Genomic DNA, 19,311 nt, shown 5'->3' with positions numbered 1-19,311 from the left:
CTCACCTCTGTTGGCCCCCAAATTTGGCCTTGGTGCCAGTGGGGGGGGTGAGGTTCTTTGCCTCACCTCTGTTGGCCCCCAAATTTTACACCATCACTAGTAGAAGGGACGAGGATGAAAAATGCCATGACACCAAGCCAATTGAGGGTTCCTTTGAAAAATTGTACCACCGGTGACACCATCAGCAAAGATGCCAGCATTACCACAATTCGCTGCACCAACAGAAAGTTCACAATGCATACAAGTGATACATAGTCCAGGCAAGTTCTGCAAGCAGTTCAAAGTAGAGGAATCTGTCAATATGTCCATTTCCTTCCAAAGTAAATCGACTCCTTGATTGAGCATTACTTGTTGAGTTATTATTCACTGATGCATCAGTTTATACAGTTTGTTGTGATAGCTACCGAAGAAGCTGTAGTTTGGTTTTATCTTTGTCTTTCACCGGCACTGGGATGAAGATAGGAATTCTGGCAATGATGCTAGGAAAAAAATTATGTAACATTACAACAGGCATTAAGAAAACAATTTTTTGAACAATTTACATTATCCTGAACAGAATTATTAAATATAATGAGAAGGAAAGGTGAAAGTAAACAAACAGATCTGTTAACCTCCTTATTTGTTCACATTTTAAAACAATTTTCAACAGCTGTTTACCCAATCTAAATTAAACCATTAAAATCACGGGAATAAAAAAAAAATTCGGATCTATTTATTCATGAGCTCTCCTCATATAAGATATATGAACATACACACATACAGACATACAACACAAAACAGAAGTGTGCGCACATAACATACAACACGTAAGACAATAGTAAAAGCCTTGTAGCTTTACCTAGGTGAAATCTCCATTGCAATGTTTAAAAACTCCACAGTCAAAAAATAAAACTGATCAGAAAAACATTAACCTAGGTCTGTATGAGCTCAAAAATAAAATAGAACTTTATGATGTTGGAAAAGGCAATAATAAAATAAATATTGAAAAAAGCATCCTGGTTAATCACTGTCGTAGATGTAAGAATAGCCAAACTGGAGCTCTGGATATCAGCTGTTATGGATTTGAGTCAAATCACCTTTTTTTGTTTTCGTTTTTGTTTTGGTCCATAGAATTCACTTTGGTTAGTTTCTCTGGAATCCAAATCGGCTGTTGTTCTCCCTGTAGAAACACACAAACAGAACCTTGACTCCAGACAATCAATGGGTCAGGACCTTAGTTAATCTCTCTGGAATCCAAATCGGCTGCTGTTCTCTGCCGCAGTCTGGCTGGGCACAATTCAGGAGCCACTTGTCAAAAGAAACAAACTTTATTTTTAAAACTACAAACGCCAAACAAAACAGCTCCTCAGGAAAAACCCTCAGAGCCCAACTGCCACCACCGGCTTCCACACGCCTCTCCCACACACCAACCCCCACCTCCCACAATCCTCCTGCTCTTGAGGCCGATTGGCTAGGTCGCGTGGGCGAAGCCAAAGAAGTCCCCCAATGAGCAGTTCCGTAGTCTGAAGGGCAGGGAAACAGCCCAATGAACATGACCGCAGAGGAGCCAATCAGCTAGATGTTGCTGGGGCCACTGTGAGCCAATCATCAGCTGGCAGTCTGAAGTTTGCTGGCAGCTGGAAGTTTGCTGGGGCCCCTTTGGCTGTGGCTCTCAACATCTCCCCCTCTCTGTTTAAACAACAAGCATGTGGCTTAGGGACCGTGCCTGCCTTAGGTTGTCCAATACTACATATGGTCCTTACCCGTCTTCGGATGAGCTGACCTCAGGGCGTCAGCCTCCTGTCTTGGGTTGGTACCATTGTAATTGGATCTTACCCGTCATTGACTACCGGTCCAGTATACAGCCACACCTGTGGAGAGGTACCAGCGGGGGGGTGAGGTTCTTTGCCTCACCTCTGTTGGCCCCGAAATAGCTGAACGATCATTACAAGCAGAAGGGAGGAAGATATACCAAATCAATACTCCAACACTACCACAAGTCGCTGCACCAACAGATAGTTCACAATGCATACAAGTGAGTTTACAATGCATACAAGTGACACATAGTTTAGGCAAGTTCTGTAAGCGGTTCAGTGATGGCTATTGCAGAAACTGTAGATTAGTTTTATCTTTGTCTTCACCGGCACAGGGATGAAGATAGGAATTCTGGCAATAATGGCTAAAGAAAAAATTATATAACATTCTAGAAGGTACTAAAAGAAAACAATTTTCTTAACAATTCTTCACTGGCACTGGAATGAAGATAGAAATTCTGGCAATAATGGCTAAAGAAAACATTGTGTAACATTCCAGAAGGCACTAAAAGAAAACAATTTTCTTAACAATTTACATTATCTTCACCGGCACTGGGATGAAGATAGGAATTTTGGCAATAATGGTTAATATTAATAATTGTGTAACATTCTAGAAGGCACTAAAAGAAAACAATTTTCTTAACAATTTACATTATTTTGAAAAGAATTATTAAATATAATGAAAAGAATAGGTGAAAGTAAACAAACAGATCTGTTAACCTTCTTTTTTGTTTACATATTAAAATAATTCTTAACAGTTATTTACCCAATTTAAATTAAACCATTTAAATCACGTGAATAAAAAAAATTTTTGGATCCATTTTTTTTTTATGAGCGCTCAATCATATATGATATATGGACATATGTACATTCAAACATATAACACAAAACACAAGTGTGCACACATAATATAATACATACAACACATAACATAATAGTAAAGGCCTTATAACTTTTTACAGGTGAAATCTCCATTGCAATGTTTAAAAACTCAATAGTCAAAAAAGAAAACAAATAGAACTGATCAGCAAAATATTAACCTAGGTCTGTATGAGCTCAAAAAACAAAATAGAACTTCATGATATGGGAAAGGGCAATAATAAAACAGATATTGAAAAAAGCATCCTGGTTCTGTCGCAGATGTAAGGATAGCCAAATTGGAGTTTTGGATATCAGCTATTATTGATTTGAGCCAAATCATCTTCTTTTTGGTCTGTAGAATTCGCTTTAGCTAATCTCTCTGGAATCCAAATTGGCTGCTGTTCTCCCTGTGGAAACACACAAACAGACCCCCGACTCCAGACAATCACTGGGTCAGGATTTTAGTTAATCTCTCCGGAATCCAAATCGGATGCTGTTCTTCCTGTGGAAACATATAAACAGGCCCCCGACTCCAGACAATCACTGGGTCAGGACATTGGTTAATCTCTCTGGAATCCAAATCGGCTGCTTTTCTTCCTGTGGAAACACACAAACAGACCCCCGACTCCAGACAATTACTGGGTCAGGACCTTTCCATTGTCCTGTTAGAATATCTTTCCAAAGTACCTTGGGCTTATGTACATTTTTTGGACACATATGCCTTTCTGCAGCACTAAGTCCTGATGAATCCAAATTTTAAAAGTTTAGAGTAAAAAGGGTTATTTTAAGTTTATCTTTGGGGAATATATACCCCTTTCCAATTCCGTCTTTTTGCTTTAATAAGTACATTTTAACAGTTTGATGAGCTCTTTCAACTATGCCTTGTCCCTGTGGATTGTATGGGATTCCTGTTATATGAGTAATGCCAAATGATGAACAAAATTGTTTAAAAGAAGTAGACGTATAACCAGGGGCATTATCTGTTTTTAACTGTTTTGGAATGCCCACAGTGGCAAAATTTTGTAAGCAATGAGCTATAACATCTTTAGTTTTTTCTCCGGCATGAAGGGAGCCCATCAAAAATCCAGAAGAAGTATCAACTGTAACATGCAAATATTTTAATTTTCCAAATTCTGGCAAGTGTGTGAGGTCCATCTGCCAAATATGGTTAGGTATCAATCCTCTAGGATTGACTCCAAGATTAACTTGTGGTAAAAAGGTCACACAATTTTGACATTGTTTTATTATTTGTCTAGCTTGCTCCTTAGTTATTTTAAAACGCTTTTGTAAAGTATTAGCATTGACATGGAACCTTTTATGAAAATTTATAGCTTCTTCTAGTATAGAGAAAATATGTACGTCATGTGTAGTTTTATCTGCTAAATCATTGCCCAAACTAAGGGCTCCAGGCAATCCTGTATGTGCCCTGATATGTCCTATAAAGAATGGATCTTTTCTGCCCCAGATTAAACTTTGTATAGTGGAAAACAAAGAGAAAACAGTAGAAGAAGGGGAAATTCTACCAGCATCTTCAAGGGATACTATAGCATTAACTACATACTGACTATCAGAAAATAAATTAAATACAGAATCTTTAAACATCACAAAAGTTTGTAATACTGCATTAAGCTCTACCTTTTGAGCTGATTGTTTGGGTACTAAAAATGTAAAAGTTCGATCAGGTGTAACTATTGCTGCTGTACCATTATTTGACCCTTCAGTGAATATATTTGGAGCATTCATGATAGGTGTTTTTCTTGTCATTTTTGGAAAAATTACAGGATGCAATGACCAAAAAGACAATAAAGGATTAGATGGTAAGTGGTTATCAAATGAAACATTAGATTTGCACATGATTATTGCCCAAGTATTTAACTCATTAGCTAATTCATCAATTTGATTCATAGTATATGGAGTAATAATTTTATTAGGAGAAATTCCAAACACTGCCTTTGCTGTTTTTATTCCTTTGAGTATTAATTGTCCTACAGCCTCAGGATACCTAGTAAGAATAGTGTTAGGAGAATAAGATAAATGTATCCATAATAATGGACCTTCTTGCCAAAATACTCCTGTAGGAATATTTTTTGTTGATAGTACAATAAATAATAAAGGCAAACTTATATCAATTCTATCCAAATGCATATTTTCCATATATGTTTCAATGATTTTTAATGCCTTTCTTGCTTCAGGCGTCAACATTCGGGGTGAATTTGGATCTGATGGACCTTTTAGGATATCAAATAAAGGTCCCAGTTCTCCTGTTGGAATACCTAGATAAGGCCTTATCCAATTTATGTCTCCTAATAACTTTTGAAAGTCATTAAGTGATTTGAGTTGATCTACTCGTATTTGAATTTTTGGTGGACGGACCATGGTTGAGGATAATAGAACTCCCAAATAATTAATTGGAAAATTTAATTGTACTTTATCTATTGCTATCTCTAGATTATAATTTTTTAATAAGTTTGTAAGTGTGGCATAACATTCTAGCAATGTGTTTTTAGCTTTGTGTGCTAATAATATGTCATCCATATAGTGAAATATTTGTAGCTCAGGATTTTGATTTCTAAGTGGCTGGATTACTTTGTTAACATAAATTTGACACATAGTTGGGCTGTTAGCCATCCCTTGAGGGAGTACTTTCCATTCATATCTCTGATCAGGACCTTCATGATTTAGTGCAGGGATAGTAAATGCAAAACGTGGACTATCCTCAGGATGAATTGGAATTGAAAAAAAAACAATCTTTAATATCTATAACTAAAACATACCAAGTTTTTGGCAAAGCAGACAACTGAGGAATCCCCGATTGAGCAGGTCCCATAATGACCATTTCATTATTAATGGCTCTTAAATTTTGCAATAATCTCCATTTACCAGATTTCTTTTTGATGACAAAAATGGGAGTATTATGGGGAGATACAGAAGGTTGTATATGTCCTTCCACTAATTGTTGTTTGACCAGATCATGGGCTACTTGTATCTTTTCTTTAGTCAAGGGCCACTGAGGAACCCATACTGGTCTTTCTGATTTCCAGGTAATTTTTATTGTCTCAGTGGCCCTTTGTGAAAATCCAACCCATGTCTGTCTGTTCCTTGATTTATTTGTATTGGTGCTGCTATACCTTGTTCTTGTTTTTCTAATCTTTTTCCTTTTCTAAAACCTTGTCTAGCCATAATAGTGGGTGCATTTTGATTGATATTATTTGTTAATGTCAAACCTAATTGATCTAAGACATCTCGTCCCCATAAATTTACAGGAAGATGATCCAATACATATGGCTGTATAGTTCCTTCACATCCTTCAGGATCCTTCCAATCTAATACCATTGCACTTTTATCGGGATTATTCGCCACTCCTAGGCCTCGAAGCGTTTGAGTGGCTTGTTGTAATGGCCAATGTTTTGGCCATTCTTGATGAGAGATAATGCTAAGGTCTGCACCTGTATCCAGTAACCCATTAAATTCATGTCCTTGAATATTTAGTTTTAGCATGGGGCGAGAATCTAAATTTAAAGAAAGCATAGCCCAATCTACACCTGTGGAGCCTAATCCCTTGGAACCTCTTTCTACAGCATGACTGGAAAATTTATCATGTAGGCTTGGTATTATTAGTAACTGTGCTATTCTATCTCCTGGTGAAATTACTGATATACCCTTTGGAGAACTGGCTATAATTTTTATTTCACCTTCATAATCGGGATCAATTACCCCAGGACTTATCAAAAGTCCTTTTAGAGTAGAAGACCTGCGTCCCAATAATAAGCCTACTGTTCCTTTGGGAAGAGGTCCTTTCACACCTGTGGGAATGATTTGAACTCCCATCTCTGGAGTTAGTACTGATTTGGTGGAGGCGCAGATGTCCAACCCTGCGCTCCCTCTAGTCTGCCTGACGAGGGATCTGATGCCCTGGGCACTACCCTGATGGGGTTGCTGGGGTTGCTGTGTTCCTCCAGAGCTCCGTATATTTGTGGTTTGGGGCCCCGGAGCATTGGGGTCCCCTGTCCGTTTTTTGGCAACAGAGCCCGATGCCTTTGTCCACGATATTGTGGATAAAAACCTTGTCCTTGCTCGTTTTTTGATAATGGAGTACCCTCTATGGTGGTTTGAGAACGGCATTCATTAGCCCAATGTCTCCCTCTACGGCATCGTGGGCAAATACCCGGTATTCTATTCCTTTGATACCTAGTATTGTTAAACCCTCCTCCTATGGGGCAATTCCTTTTAAAATGTCCTGCTTGTTGACAATTGTAGCATGTTCTTGGCCCGGCATCTAAAGCCTGTTTTACTGCAGCTGCCACAATTTGCCCTTGTTCATTAATGTCTCTGGCATCTAAAGCCTGTTTTACTGCAGCTGCCATGACTTGCTCTTGTTCATTAATGTCTCTACACAATTTAATATATTTGTTTAAATCTTCCTGTTTCCATGGTCTAATGATATCTCTGCACCAAGGATTCGCTTGGTCATAAGCCAGTTGTTTTATTAATGGCATTGCTTGTTCTGTATTCCCAAAAACTCTGGTAGCTGTTTGAATAAGCCTATCTACAAATTCAGCATAAGGTTCATTAGCTCCTTGTATTATCTTAGATAATTGACCTTGTAAACCTCCATGTCCTTGTAAAGTCTTCCATGCCTTAAGTGCATCTACAGCAATTTGTGCGTATACACCAGGATCATATGCAAGTTGTTGCTGCCGATCCTCATAAGGTCCCTTTCCTAACAACATATCTAGATTTCTCTGAGGATAACCAGCTGCTGCATTTCCCATAGCCGTCTCCTTGCAAAATTCCTCATTAGCAACCTTCCATAACAGGTATTGTCCTCCAGTTAGCACAGCTTTACACATATTAGCCCAATCTGCTGGCGTCATGTTTAAGTTGGTAATGGATTCGATCAAGCTTACAGTGAAGGGTGCTTGAGGACCATAGGTTGTTACAGCCTCTTTTAGCTCCTTCACTGTTTTGTAAAATAAACCCTGGTGAATTCGCTGCCCTCCTACCTCAAATACAGGGCATACTTGAGATCCTGTCTCAGGATCCCAACTATCAACTGCGGGGGTTGGGAGCCTCCTAGCATATGGAGGTGGTGCTGTTGATTGGACACTTATGCCCTCTGGTTATAGAATGCTGTTAGTAGCAGTCTCCTGTAGAGGTGGTGCTGTTGGTTGGAGACTTTCACTCTCTAATAGAAAGATGTTATTAACAGTCTCCTGTTGTAACTTTTCCCCTGATGGCTTTTGCTGCTCTAAACTTCCTTCCTCTACCTTTGTCTGAACTGAAGGCTTTCGACTAAGCAAGCCAGATACGAGCGTCCACATTGGCAATGTGCCAACTGGCAGAGTCCCTGGGCTTTTCTTTACTATTCTTTTTAAATCCTCACCATGATGGTTCCATTGTGATATATCTAACAACTCCTCCTTAAAAAGCCATGGGCTATATTTTTGTATTGTATCAACGTATGCCCTGAGTATTCTTGATTTTACTGAGATGCCTCCTTCGTCTAACAATTTACTTAACACTCTTTCAGTTTGTTTTTACTAATTGCTGATCCCGTATTTCTACTATAATACAACCCAGCAAGATAACACCAAACCAAACCGAGACAGAATCCAATAAAAATGGAACAACAAAATTTCATTATAGCCTTTCTATCCTCCTGTCATGTGCATCCGTCCTTTCTCCCTATCTGTTCCTCAGACGTAAATAGTTTTTCCTCAGATGTGAGCGGTTTTTCTTCCGTCTCACTCATCTCCAGGGACTGAAATGTCCATCCTTCCTTTCTCCCCTATCTGTTCCTCAGACGCAAATAGTTTTTCCTCAGATGTGAGCGGTTTTTCTTCCGTCTCACTCATCTCCAGGGACAGGCAACTTAAAACAAAAATGAAGCAAAACAAAAGAGTAAACTTAGAATGGCTACCCATCCTCTCGCCCTGTCCTCAGGGGCGAGCAGTTTACTTACCCTCAGTCGCTCCCCGTGCGAGCCACCAAATGCCGCAGTCTGGCTGGGCACAATTCAGGAGCCACTTGTCAAAAGAAACAAACTTTATTTTTAAAACTACAAATGCCAAACAAAACAGCTCCTCAGGAAAAACCCTCAGAGCCCACCTGCCACCACCGGCTTCCACACGCCTCTCCCCCCCACACCAACAACCACCTCCCACAATCCTCCTGCTCTTGAGGCCGATTGGCTAGGTCGCGTGGGCGAAGCCAAAGAAGTCCCCCAATGAGCAGTTCTGTAGTCTGAAGGGCAGGGAAACAGCCCAATGAACATGACCGCAGAGGAGCCAATCAGCTAGATGTTGCTGGGGCCACTGTGAGCCAATCATCAGCTGGCAGCTTGAAGGGCAGGGAAACAGCCCAATGAACATGACTGCAGAGGAGCCAATCAGCTAGATGTTGCTGGGGCCACTGTTAGCCAATCATCATCCGGCAGCTGGAAGTTTGCTGGCAGCTGGAAGTTTGCTGGGGCCCCTTTGGCTGTGGCTCTCAACAGTTCTCCCTGTGGAAATACACAAACAGACCCCCGATTCCAGACAATCACTGGGTCAGGACCTTTCCATTGTCCTCTTAGAATATCCTTCCAAAATACCTTAGGCTTATGTACATTTTTGGACACATATGCCTTTCCGCAGCACTAAGCCCTGATGAATCCAAATTTAAAAAGTTTAGAGTAAAAAGGGTTATTTTAAGTTTATCTTTGGGGGATATATACCCCTTTCCAATTCCCCCTTTTTGCTTTAATAAGTACATTTTAATAGTTTGATGAGCTCTTTCAACTATGCCTTGTCCCTGAGGATTGTATGGGATTCCTGTTATATGAGTAATGCTAAATGATGAGCAAAATTGTTTAAAAGAGGTAGAAGTATAACCAGGACCATTATCTGTTTTTAACTGTTTTGGAACGCCTACAGTGGCAAAATTTTGTAAGCAATGAGCTATAACATCTTTAGTTTTTGAATAAGCCTATCTACAAATTCAGCGTAAGGTTCATTAGTTCCTTGTATTACCTTAGATAATTGACCTTGTAAATCTCCATTCCCCTGTACAGTTTTCCATGCCCTAACCGCATCTACAGCAATTTGTGCGTATACGCCAGGATCATATTCAATTTGTTGCCGTTGACCCTCATAAGGTCCTTTTCCTAACAACATGTCTAGATTTCTTTGAGGGTAACAGGCTGCTGCATTTTGCCTAGCTGTCTCCCTGCAAAATTCCTCATTGGCAACCTTCCATAACAAATATTGTCCTCCATTTAGCACAGATTTACACATGTTAGCCCAATCTGCTGGAGTCATGTCCAAGTTAGTAATGGATTCGATCATGCTTACAGTGAAGGGTGCTTGAGGACCATAGGTTGTTACAGCCTCCTTTAACTGCTTCACTGTTTTGAACTCTAATGCACGGTGAATTCGCTGCCCTCCTGCGTGCTCAAGTACAGGGCATGCAAATCTTTGAGGTCCTGTCTCAGGATCCCATCTATCAACTACGGGGGTTGAGGGGGTTGAGGGCCACTCAGCTATCTCCATAGATGGAGTTGTTGGCTGAATTATGCCCTCTGGTGATAGATCGGTGTTAGTAGCAGCCTCCTGTTGTTGCTTCCCCCCGGATAGCTGTTTCTCCTCTAAGCTTTCTTCCTTTAAATTTTCTTCCTCTGTCTGACTAGCTTGAGAGACCTTCTCTTTTGCTTGATCTAAAATGTCTTTCTCCATGGTTTGAACCTCTAATAATTTATTTAACACTCTTTCAGTTTGTTTTTTACTAATTTCTAATCTGTTATAAAGGTAACGCAATCCAATAAGATAACACAAAACAAAACCGAAACAGAATGAAACAAAAATGGAACAAAAAATCGATGTATCAATTTTCCTATTTTCTGGACATGTGCATTTGTGGTCTATTTCTATCTCTTCCTCAGGGGCAAATAACTTCAAACCTTGAGCCAACCATTTTTCCCAGTCTGCCTGAGAAAATTCTAGGGATAGGCAGCTTGAAACAAAAACAAAACAAATCAAAACAAGAACATATTGTTTTTTAAAATGGTCACCCATTCTCTTGCCTTCCCTTAGGGGCAAGCAATTTCATTTACCCCGAAGCTTCAGACGTTCCCCGTGCGGGTTGCCAAATGCTGCAGTCTGGCTGGGCACAAATCACGAGCCACTGAAGCAGGAACAAACTTTATTTTTTTACTGCAAGAAAATACCTCACACATGCTCCTGGGGAATCCTCCCAAAAGCCACGCAGCTCCTGCAGGAACCCCCAGCCGGAAATAGCTCGCCCGGGAAATCCCTCCTCCTGCACTTTGCCAACCAATGGGAACTCCCGGGGAATCCCCGTGAGAACTCAAAATAGCGCAAGAAGTCCAAAATAGCGCAAGAACGCAAAAGTAGCTGCAGAGGCGGATATTAATGCCTCACCTGTCAATCAATACTGTTGGCAAAATGCCCAGGAGCCATACAGACTCGGCTGTGACTCTCAGCAATTTCCATAGTGAAAGGAGGGAGTTTGTTATTTTTGGTGAGTCTTTTGATATTTTTTTTTTTTGGTATCAGGGATTGAACCACTGGGCCATATCCCCCAGCCCTTTTTTGCATTTTATTTAGAGATAACATCTTGCTAAGTACCTTGCTAAATTGCTGAGGCTGGCTTTGAATTCACAAAACTCTTGCCTCAGCCTCCCAAATCACTGGGATTACCTGCATGCACCACCATGCTCAGCTCTTTTGGTGAGTCTTTTGGACCACACCTGTTAGTGTTTGCTAACATGGTAACCTAACCGAGAGTGTGCTCTTAGCTTGTGATGATGGCATAACTTAGAATAGGGGCTGGCCATACTAGAAAAACAAAACAAAACAAAAATCGCATAGAGGATTAGGACTAGTGCTATCAATTTGATTTCCAGGAAGGTAAAAAGGGCCAGTATGAGTACTGTGAACAATAATCCGATCAACACAACCTCCATAATAAGAACTCAACCAAAACTGGACCTGGAGGTTTAGTTGAACCTTTTTTTTGAAGACTCGCTGAAAGAGCTAGGCACAGTGGCACATGCCTGTAATCCCAGAGACTTGGGAGGCTGAGGCAGGAGGATTGTGAGTCAAAGTCACCCTCAGCATCTTAGCAAGGTACTCATTGAGACTTTATCTCCAAAATAAAATACCAAAAAGGGCTGGGCATATGGCTCAGTGACTAAGTGCTCATGGGTTCAATCTCTGACACCAAAAAAAATAAAAATAAAAAACTCCCAGAGTTTGTCAGGAATCTGGGTATTGGCTCCCATCATTCTTTGGTGATGTCAATGTATGCTGACTGAGAAGAAAAGAGAAACTTTGCATTTGGGATTTTTCCAGACCTTGTCCTGAGTGTCTTTCTCTTTGACTCGTTCTGATTTGAATTGCCTTTCTATAATGAAATTATACTTATAAATTTAAAACTTTTTCTAACTTCTGTGAACTCTAGTAAATTATTGAACCTGAGGAGGAGTAGGTTCACTCCAATTAGTAGCTAGCTAGTCAGAAGTAAAGCTGGCCTGAGGACCCCTGAACTTACAACACTGTTGGAAATGAATATAGTTTTTTTTGGAGGGCTGTGCTTCTACTCTGTGAAGTTTGACCTAAATCTAAGTAGTTGGTGTCAGAAGTCATGACAACTAGCCTGAACTATTTTTTTCCACTTCAGATCATTATATCCAACTCACAGTTCACATCTCTTAAGTAGCTCAAAGACAATAATTGTTTAAATAGTTCTAAGTAAATTTGTGATCCATCCTCATTCACCCTTCTGCAGAGGTGCCTGTATGATTGAATGGCTTTCTTACCTATAAAGAAATGCAAGGAAGAGATTCACTGTCATTCTTGACCACTCTTATACTTTTGCAAACCCCTCCAAATATTTGTTTTCACATTTTAAAATTTAACTACTTACCACAAATCTGATCATTGTAGCCATTTGCATAAGTAATCTTCATAGGTCAAATTATTATTACTACATATTTGGATTTCTCTAATAGATTCCTACATGATTTTACTTGATCACACTGTCAATCTATATTCCATAATCAGAAAGAGTGATTTGTTTTTAAATATACACCTAATTGTGTCAGCTTTTTTTTTACTTTGTAGGCACATGTAAACTCTTTTAAGTATTTTCAGTTATTCCTAAAATAGAGTCAAAATTATTTAAATAGGTCAGAAAGGCCCAGCATGGATGACCCCCTCCTTGCAACTACAGGCTAATAGTGTGACACATGCCTCTTTTCACCCTCTGTTCCAGCATATAGAATGTTTTATATTTCTGGAAAGCTCTACTTGTTACCTGCTGCAGCAAGAACTTTGTGCTTACTATTCCTTCTGCTTGCAATGTGCTTCCTTTTCCTCTCGGTCAATTACCTCCCATGAAGCATTCAGATTTAAGCTCAGGCAAATCTACTCAATGGCACCTTGAATCTGACACTTTCAAAACATATGTATTTGCTTTGTGGCACGTAGAAAGTTAGAATTTTGGTACATAATTCTCTTATTATTTGCCTAACATGTCTCTCATCAGAATGTGATCTGTGTGAAACCAGAAATTATGCCTATTTTCCTCAATGTTTTATTACCAGCTCTTGGTAGCTAGTAAATTCTTCATATCTCTTGGCTTATTAGTGCAACAATTTAATATGTAATATGTATTTTTGTCTGATATTTAAAAATATGAAGATCACAAACAGATTAACAAAGCCAAATTATATCCTCTTGTAATCAAGCCAGACATTGACTTCACAAATATTATGTGAAATTAAATATTTCATAAAACATTTTATGAATAACATATTTTAACACACTGAGCCGAAAATCATATATGCTAGAAACTGATATGATGATTTTATGTAGCTCTGGAGTTGTTATAAAGTACTATCTTATGAAAAAAAATAAATATCAGCCCTAAGTCTTTCAATGTGATTGGGGTCACCTTTTAATATTGAAATATACTTATGTCAGGTATATCCAATGCATTCAAAAGAAACCTACTATCCTTCCAAATTAATATGGGAATTCTTGCAGGACTGACATTTACCCTCATCGCTTGCTTCTGTTTCTATGCTGTCTCTGAATTCTCAGTTTCTACTTTTGTAGTCGCATTTGCATATATTCTTTCCTTTCCATACAGTTTCATCTCCACACAGGATTATCTAAAAATCATTCTGTTTAATGCAGCACTGACAGGAAATATGTCTGACTACTTTTACTTAAGAGAGGAGGGAGTAGCAAAGTGCCTTAGCATTGAAATCTTGCTCCTTATCAACTGTATATCAAAAACTGCTCAATTTTGCCTTTCTCATTTTACTAGAATTTTACCTTTCTCATCCTACCTCAGTCCCTTTCTAGACTACATCTACCTGTTCTTCTGCATCCCTACTCAACTCTTTTGAATCCAACATGGTTTTAAACTGCTGTAAAATAATAAATTAAAAATACAGACTGAACACCTTTCACAATTTCACCTTATCTCAAGTACTATGATTAAGGCTGTATTAGATAAGCCCTCTCCTTCATAAACTTGCCACTAGTCCTAACTTTTCATATACATACATCTCATCAGGTTATCTTATCTTTAAGAGATAGTTCTTTTTCCGGAAGAATTATGAATCTGACTTCAAGAATGATAGGTTTTGTCATGCAATACTTATCTCTTAGAGGAGAAGTTAATGATGAAGTCAAATAGAGTCAGAACAGATTTGACATAACGTAATTTCATTGAAAAAAAATGAACTTCATCTCCCAATTATATAACACAGAAGGTATATGACTAAAATAGAAATACTACTTCAACATGATTACTACAAACTAGAAATATCCAAGAACATTCTAGAAGTTAATCAGTTCTATTTTCAAGAACAAGCTAAATTATATAGACTAATTATATGCTCCAAATGTAAAATTTTATTGTATATGATAAAGATATATATCATAAACCATATTTATACATATACATGTATGTGTGTGTGTGTGTGTGTGTGTGTGTGTGTGTCTGTGTCTGTGTGTACACACACACCATTAAACTACATCCCCAGCACTTTTAGTCTTATTTCATATTTTGAGACAGGGTCTTGCTAAATTGTCGAGTCTGGCCTAGTACCTGGGACCCTCCTGCTTCATTCTCCCAAGCTCTTGGTATTACAGGCATGTGCCACCATGTTCAGCTTTGTGCTATCTTTATTACAGCCCATAAAATCATAGGCACTTTGTTATAGAAATGATAAATAAAAATACAACTTTAGGAAAGTGCATGTTAATAACATTGTTGATACTAATTTTTATAATTTAATTATCATTTATCTGGTAGATTTTTTTATTAGCTTATAATTCAAACTATTTTGGAGAGCTGAAGACAAAGGGAACACATTTTTTAAGTGTGGCATTAGTATGCAAAAATTGTATCTCAAAAGACTATAATTAAGTTATTGCTAAAAGGTATAAAAGTTTCATGAATTCCAACTTCCAAAATACTTTTCCTATAGTAAGTTTAGGCTTTTGATATTAACACTGATAGGCATTTTAGTGAAATATTTCCAAATTACTGAGCTCAATAAAAGTGGATATAAATAAATGTGTATAGTTTGTTAAATCTGTATATTAAAACACTTTTAGATTTAGAAAGACAAATAAAAATCTCTCAATTCCAAGGAAACTTTTCTCAGACCTTTGAATATATAACATCACAAAAATAACAACTATGATTTAGATAAATAAAACCCAGTTTTTCCTGCTCTAATAAATGACAAGACCCTTACACACTGTAAAATTGTGTAAATGATATTCACAACATTTACCTTCACTAGAATAATATACATGAAATTCCACAGTAGCTTCCAATGAAGAAAAGAACTAAAGAAAAAAAACACTGAAGATCTTTTCACAATGGTACATATAAGGTAGAGAATATTAATGAAAGAGATAACAATAAATGGGATGGAATCAGACTAAAAAGTTTCTTCTCAGCAAAAGAAATAATCTGTGAGGTGAATAAAGAGTCTACATCCTGGGAACAAATTTTTACCCCTCCATATCAGATAGAGCACTAATCTCTGGGGTATATAAAGAAATCAAAAAGCTAAGCACCAAAAAACAAATCAACAAATGAGCCAAGGATCTGAACAGACACTTCTCAAAAGAGGATATACGATCAATCAACAAATATATGAAAAAAATGTTCATCATCTCTAGCAATTAGAGAAATGCAAATCAAAACTACTCTAAGATATCATCTCACTTCAGTCATAACTGCAGCTATTAAGACAAACAACAGTAAGTGTTGGCGAGGATGTGGGGAAAAAGGTACACTCATACATTGCTGGTGGGACTGCAGAATGGTGAAGCCAATATGGAAAGAAGTATGAAGATTCCTTGTAAATCTGGGAATGGAACCATCATTTGACCGAGCTATCCCTCTCCTAAGTCTATACCCAAAGGACTTAAAAACAGCATACTGCAGGAACTCAGCCACATCAATGTTTATAGTAGCACAATTCGCAATAGATAAACTGTGGGGCCCACCCAGATGCCCTTCAGTGGATGAATGGATTTTAAAAATGTAGCATTTATTTACAACGTAATATTACTCAGCAATAAAAGTGAATAAAATCATGACATTTGCAGGTAAATGGATGGCGTTGGAGAAGAAAATGCTAAGTGAAGTTAGCCAATCCCCAAAAAACAAATGCCGAATTTTTTCTCTGATATAAAGAGGCTGACTTATAGTGGGGTAGGGAGGGGGAGCACGGGAGGAATAGATGAATTCTAGATAGGGCAAAGGGGTGGGAGGGGAAGGGAGGGGGCAGGGGACTAGCAAGAATGGTGGAATGTGATAGACATCATTATCCAAAGTCCATGTATGAAGACACAAATTGGTGTCAACATACTTTATATACAACCAGAGATATGAAAAATTGTGCTATATCTGTGTAATAAGAATTGTAATGCATTCCGCTGTCATTTACTTTTTAAAAAATCAACTTAAAAAAACACTGAAGATCTTTTCACAATGGTACATATAAGGTAGAGAATATTAATTAAAGAGATAGGGAGATATTTTTGAAAGGCAGTTTGATATTGAGAAGAGAAATTCTTGAAAAATACATATACACAAGTTTAGTAATTTCACTTTGAAAAATGGAAAATTTTTTCCTAAAAAGTTTAACCAGGAAGACAGAATACATTTTTGCAATAGACAAAAACAAATTAAAAATGACTAAAACACTTAAAAATATATGATTATTTACTTAAAGTATAGTAAAATATTGTATGTAACCATTTAGTACAGAAGAAGTAAATATTGTCAAATGTTAAGCAAAATAATCAAATCAGTAGATTTGATGACAGCAATTACATAGTTGTGCAAAATATAAATGAGGTTAATTTTTTTCTGTAGTCTATGGGGAAACCATTGATGTTATGTACATAATATAATTAAAATAGGATGCTCAAACTAATAAATTATTATCTTAAACATTTGTATTGAGTTGCATGGTCCTTCAGTTGTTACCAATAAAAAAGCTACTATGTACTAGGTAGTATACAGAGAATTTATATAGATATAGTTGTATGTGGACTGGTGAGTATGTGTATGAGTGTGGGTGTGAGTGTGTGAGTATAGAAATTACATATATATGCATACGTGTGTGTGTGTATATACATATATACAGATATATATATATATAATATATATATAAACATTATGTAATACTGACCTTTTTTTTCTCAGTCTTTAAGTGCTTATGTTTCAAAAATACTCATTTACCTTATCTATTTGAATCCACAGAATAGTCCTAAGGAGAAAATGATATTATCCCTGATTGATATAATGTTCATTAAATTTTATCACATATTATTCTAAAACAACATTATCAAATCTACATAGAAAATAACTGAAGTTCAGAAAGTTTTAAAAATTACCCAGACCCACACATCTCTAATTGTCACTAGGAATTGAGCAAGGATCTCCTTCATTTTTAACTGAATGTGTTTATCAATTTTTTGTAGAGAGAAAAATAGAGCCATGAGAAGTAGAGAGAGAACCATGGTGCATGCTTCACAGAATGCAAACCAAGAGGCTTGACTCTATGTTTTGTAAAAGCGAGGTCAGTTTCAGCCTGGACTTTTTTGAATAAGTAAAGACCAAAAAGATCCAGAACATTCTGCTTGATCCAAATCAACTATTCTTTGATTTTTATATTGCCCTCCTACCCAATCACCGGGCACTCAGAACCTGAAAACAGACCCCTGAAAAATTCAGTTTTATCACTCCTAATAAGCATCTTATCCTCTGAATTTCATTTTCATCCTTTCAAAATGATAACTCTGTCCTAAAAGTGGAGGAATGTAGAGATGAGCCCAAGAAACGGTGCCTGACAAAGAAACAAAATAGTTCTTTTTCCGCACATTCCCATTGCCTTTCCTAGCATCTTCTCCTATCTCTCCATTTCTGAATACAACTTATCTTTAAATGCTCTACTTAAATTCCTTCTCCTTCAGAAAATTCCATTATGAATCCGAATCTCATAGACTGCTTATTTCTTTTTGTCCATATGCTATTTATTTATTTATCTATTTATTTATTCGTTCATTAAATTTTATCACATATTATTCTATATATAAGGAAGCTTATTAGTTATACATAACAGCAGAATGCTCTTCAATGCATTGTACACAAATGGAGCAGAATTTTTCATTTCTCTGGTTGTACACAAAATAGGGTCACACCAATCCTGAGATCATACATGTACCTAGGGTAATGATGTGTCCATATTCTTTATGGTAACTCTAACAGTTTTACCCTGTATCAGAATCTGAGTGCTACATGTCTTACCCTCCCTTGGTTTTACACTCCTCAATGAAAAAACACTTTTGTTCAAAATTCTTAGGGATGATCTTAAGGATCAGAACTTAATAAGTCATTAGAAATTCAGAGACAAAAAGGACAGAATCCCTGATATTAAATGCCTCATAGTCTGTTAAGGAAAAGACAGTGTTTGAGCTTTTGTACTCTCAGCAATAATAATAAAAAAATATTAAAGTACTCTTATAAGAATAAACAAAGAAATGAATTAATTAGGTCTATTATATGATTTATTACATGTATTATCAACCAACTATTTCTTGAGAATAATATCAAGCTTTAAAATAATATCTTTTGGAATGCAGGTGTAAGTATCTTTAAGTAATAAATATGCATATATACATATGCATGCATATATAAGAAATAAAGCAAATTTCTCAATGAGAACTTTACCCAATAAATGGTTTATAGAGTCTTAACTTCCTCACAGGAAGACATAAGGAAACTGAGAAATTATCTATACTTTTTTTTCTAATAAAAATTCCTTCACTGTCAGGTGCAGTGGTATGTGCCTCTAATCCCAACAGCTGGGGAGGCTGAGGCAGGAACTGTGAGTTCAAAGGCAGTCTCAGCACCTTGGCAAGGCCCTAAGCAACTCAGGGAGACCATGTCTCTAATTAAAATATAAAAAAGGCTGGGATGTAGCTCAGTGGTTAAAAGTCTCCAGGTTAAATTCCCAGTTTAAAAAAAAAAAAGAAGAAAGAAAAAATAAATAAAAAAGAAAGAATCCCTTTACTTATATTTTAAAACCTATCGAACTTGGGCTTTGGACATACTT

Source organism: Urocitellus parryii, chromosome 2 (assembly GCF_045843805.1).
Source record: "Urocitellus parryii isolate mUroPar1 chromosome 2, mUroPar1.hap1, whole genome shotgun sequence".
NCBI classification, from domain to species: Eukaryota; Metazoa; Chordata; class Mammalia; order Rodentia; family Sciuridae; genus Urocitellus; species Urocitellus parryii.
Note: the sequence above shows the minus strand (reverse complement) of the source record.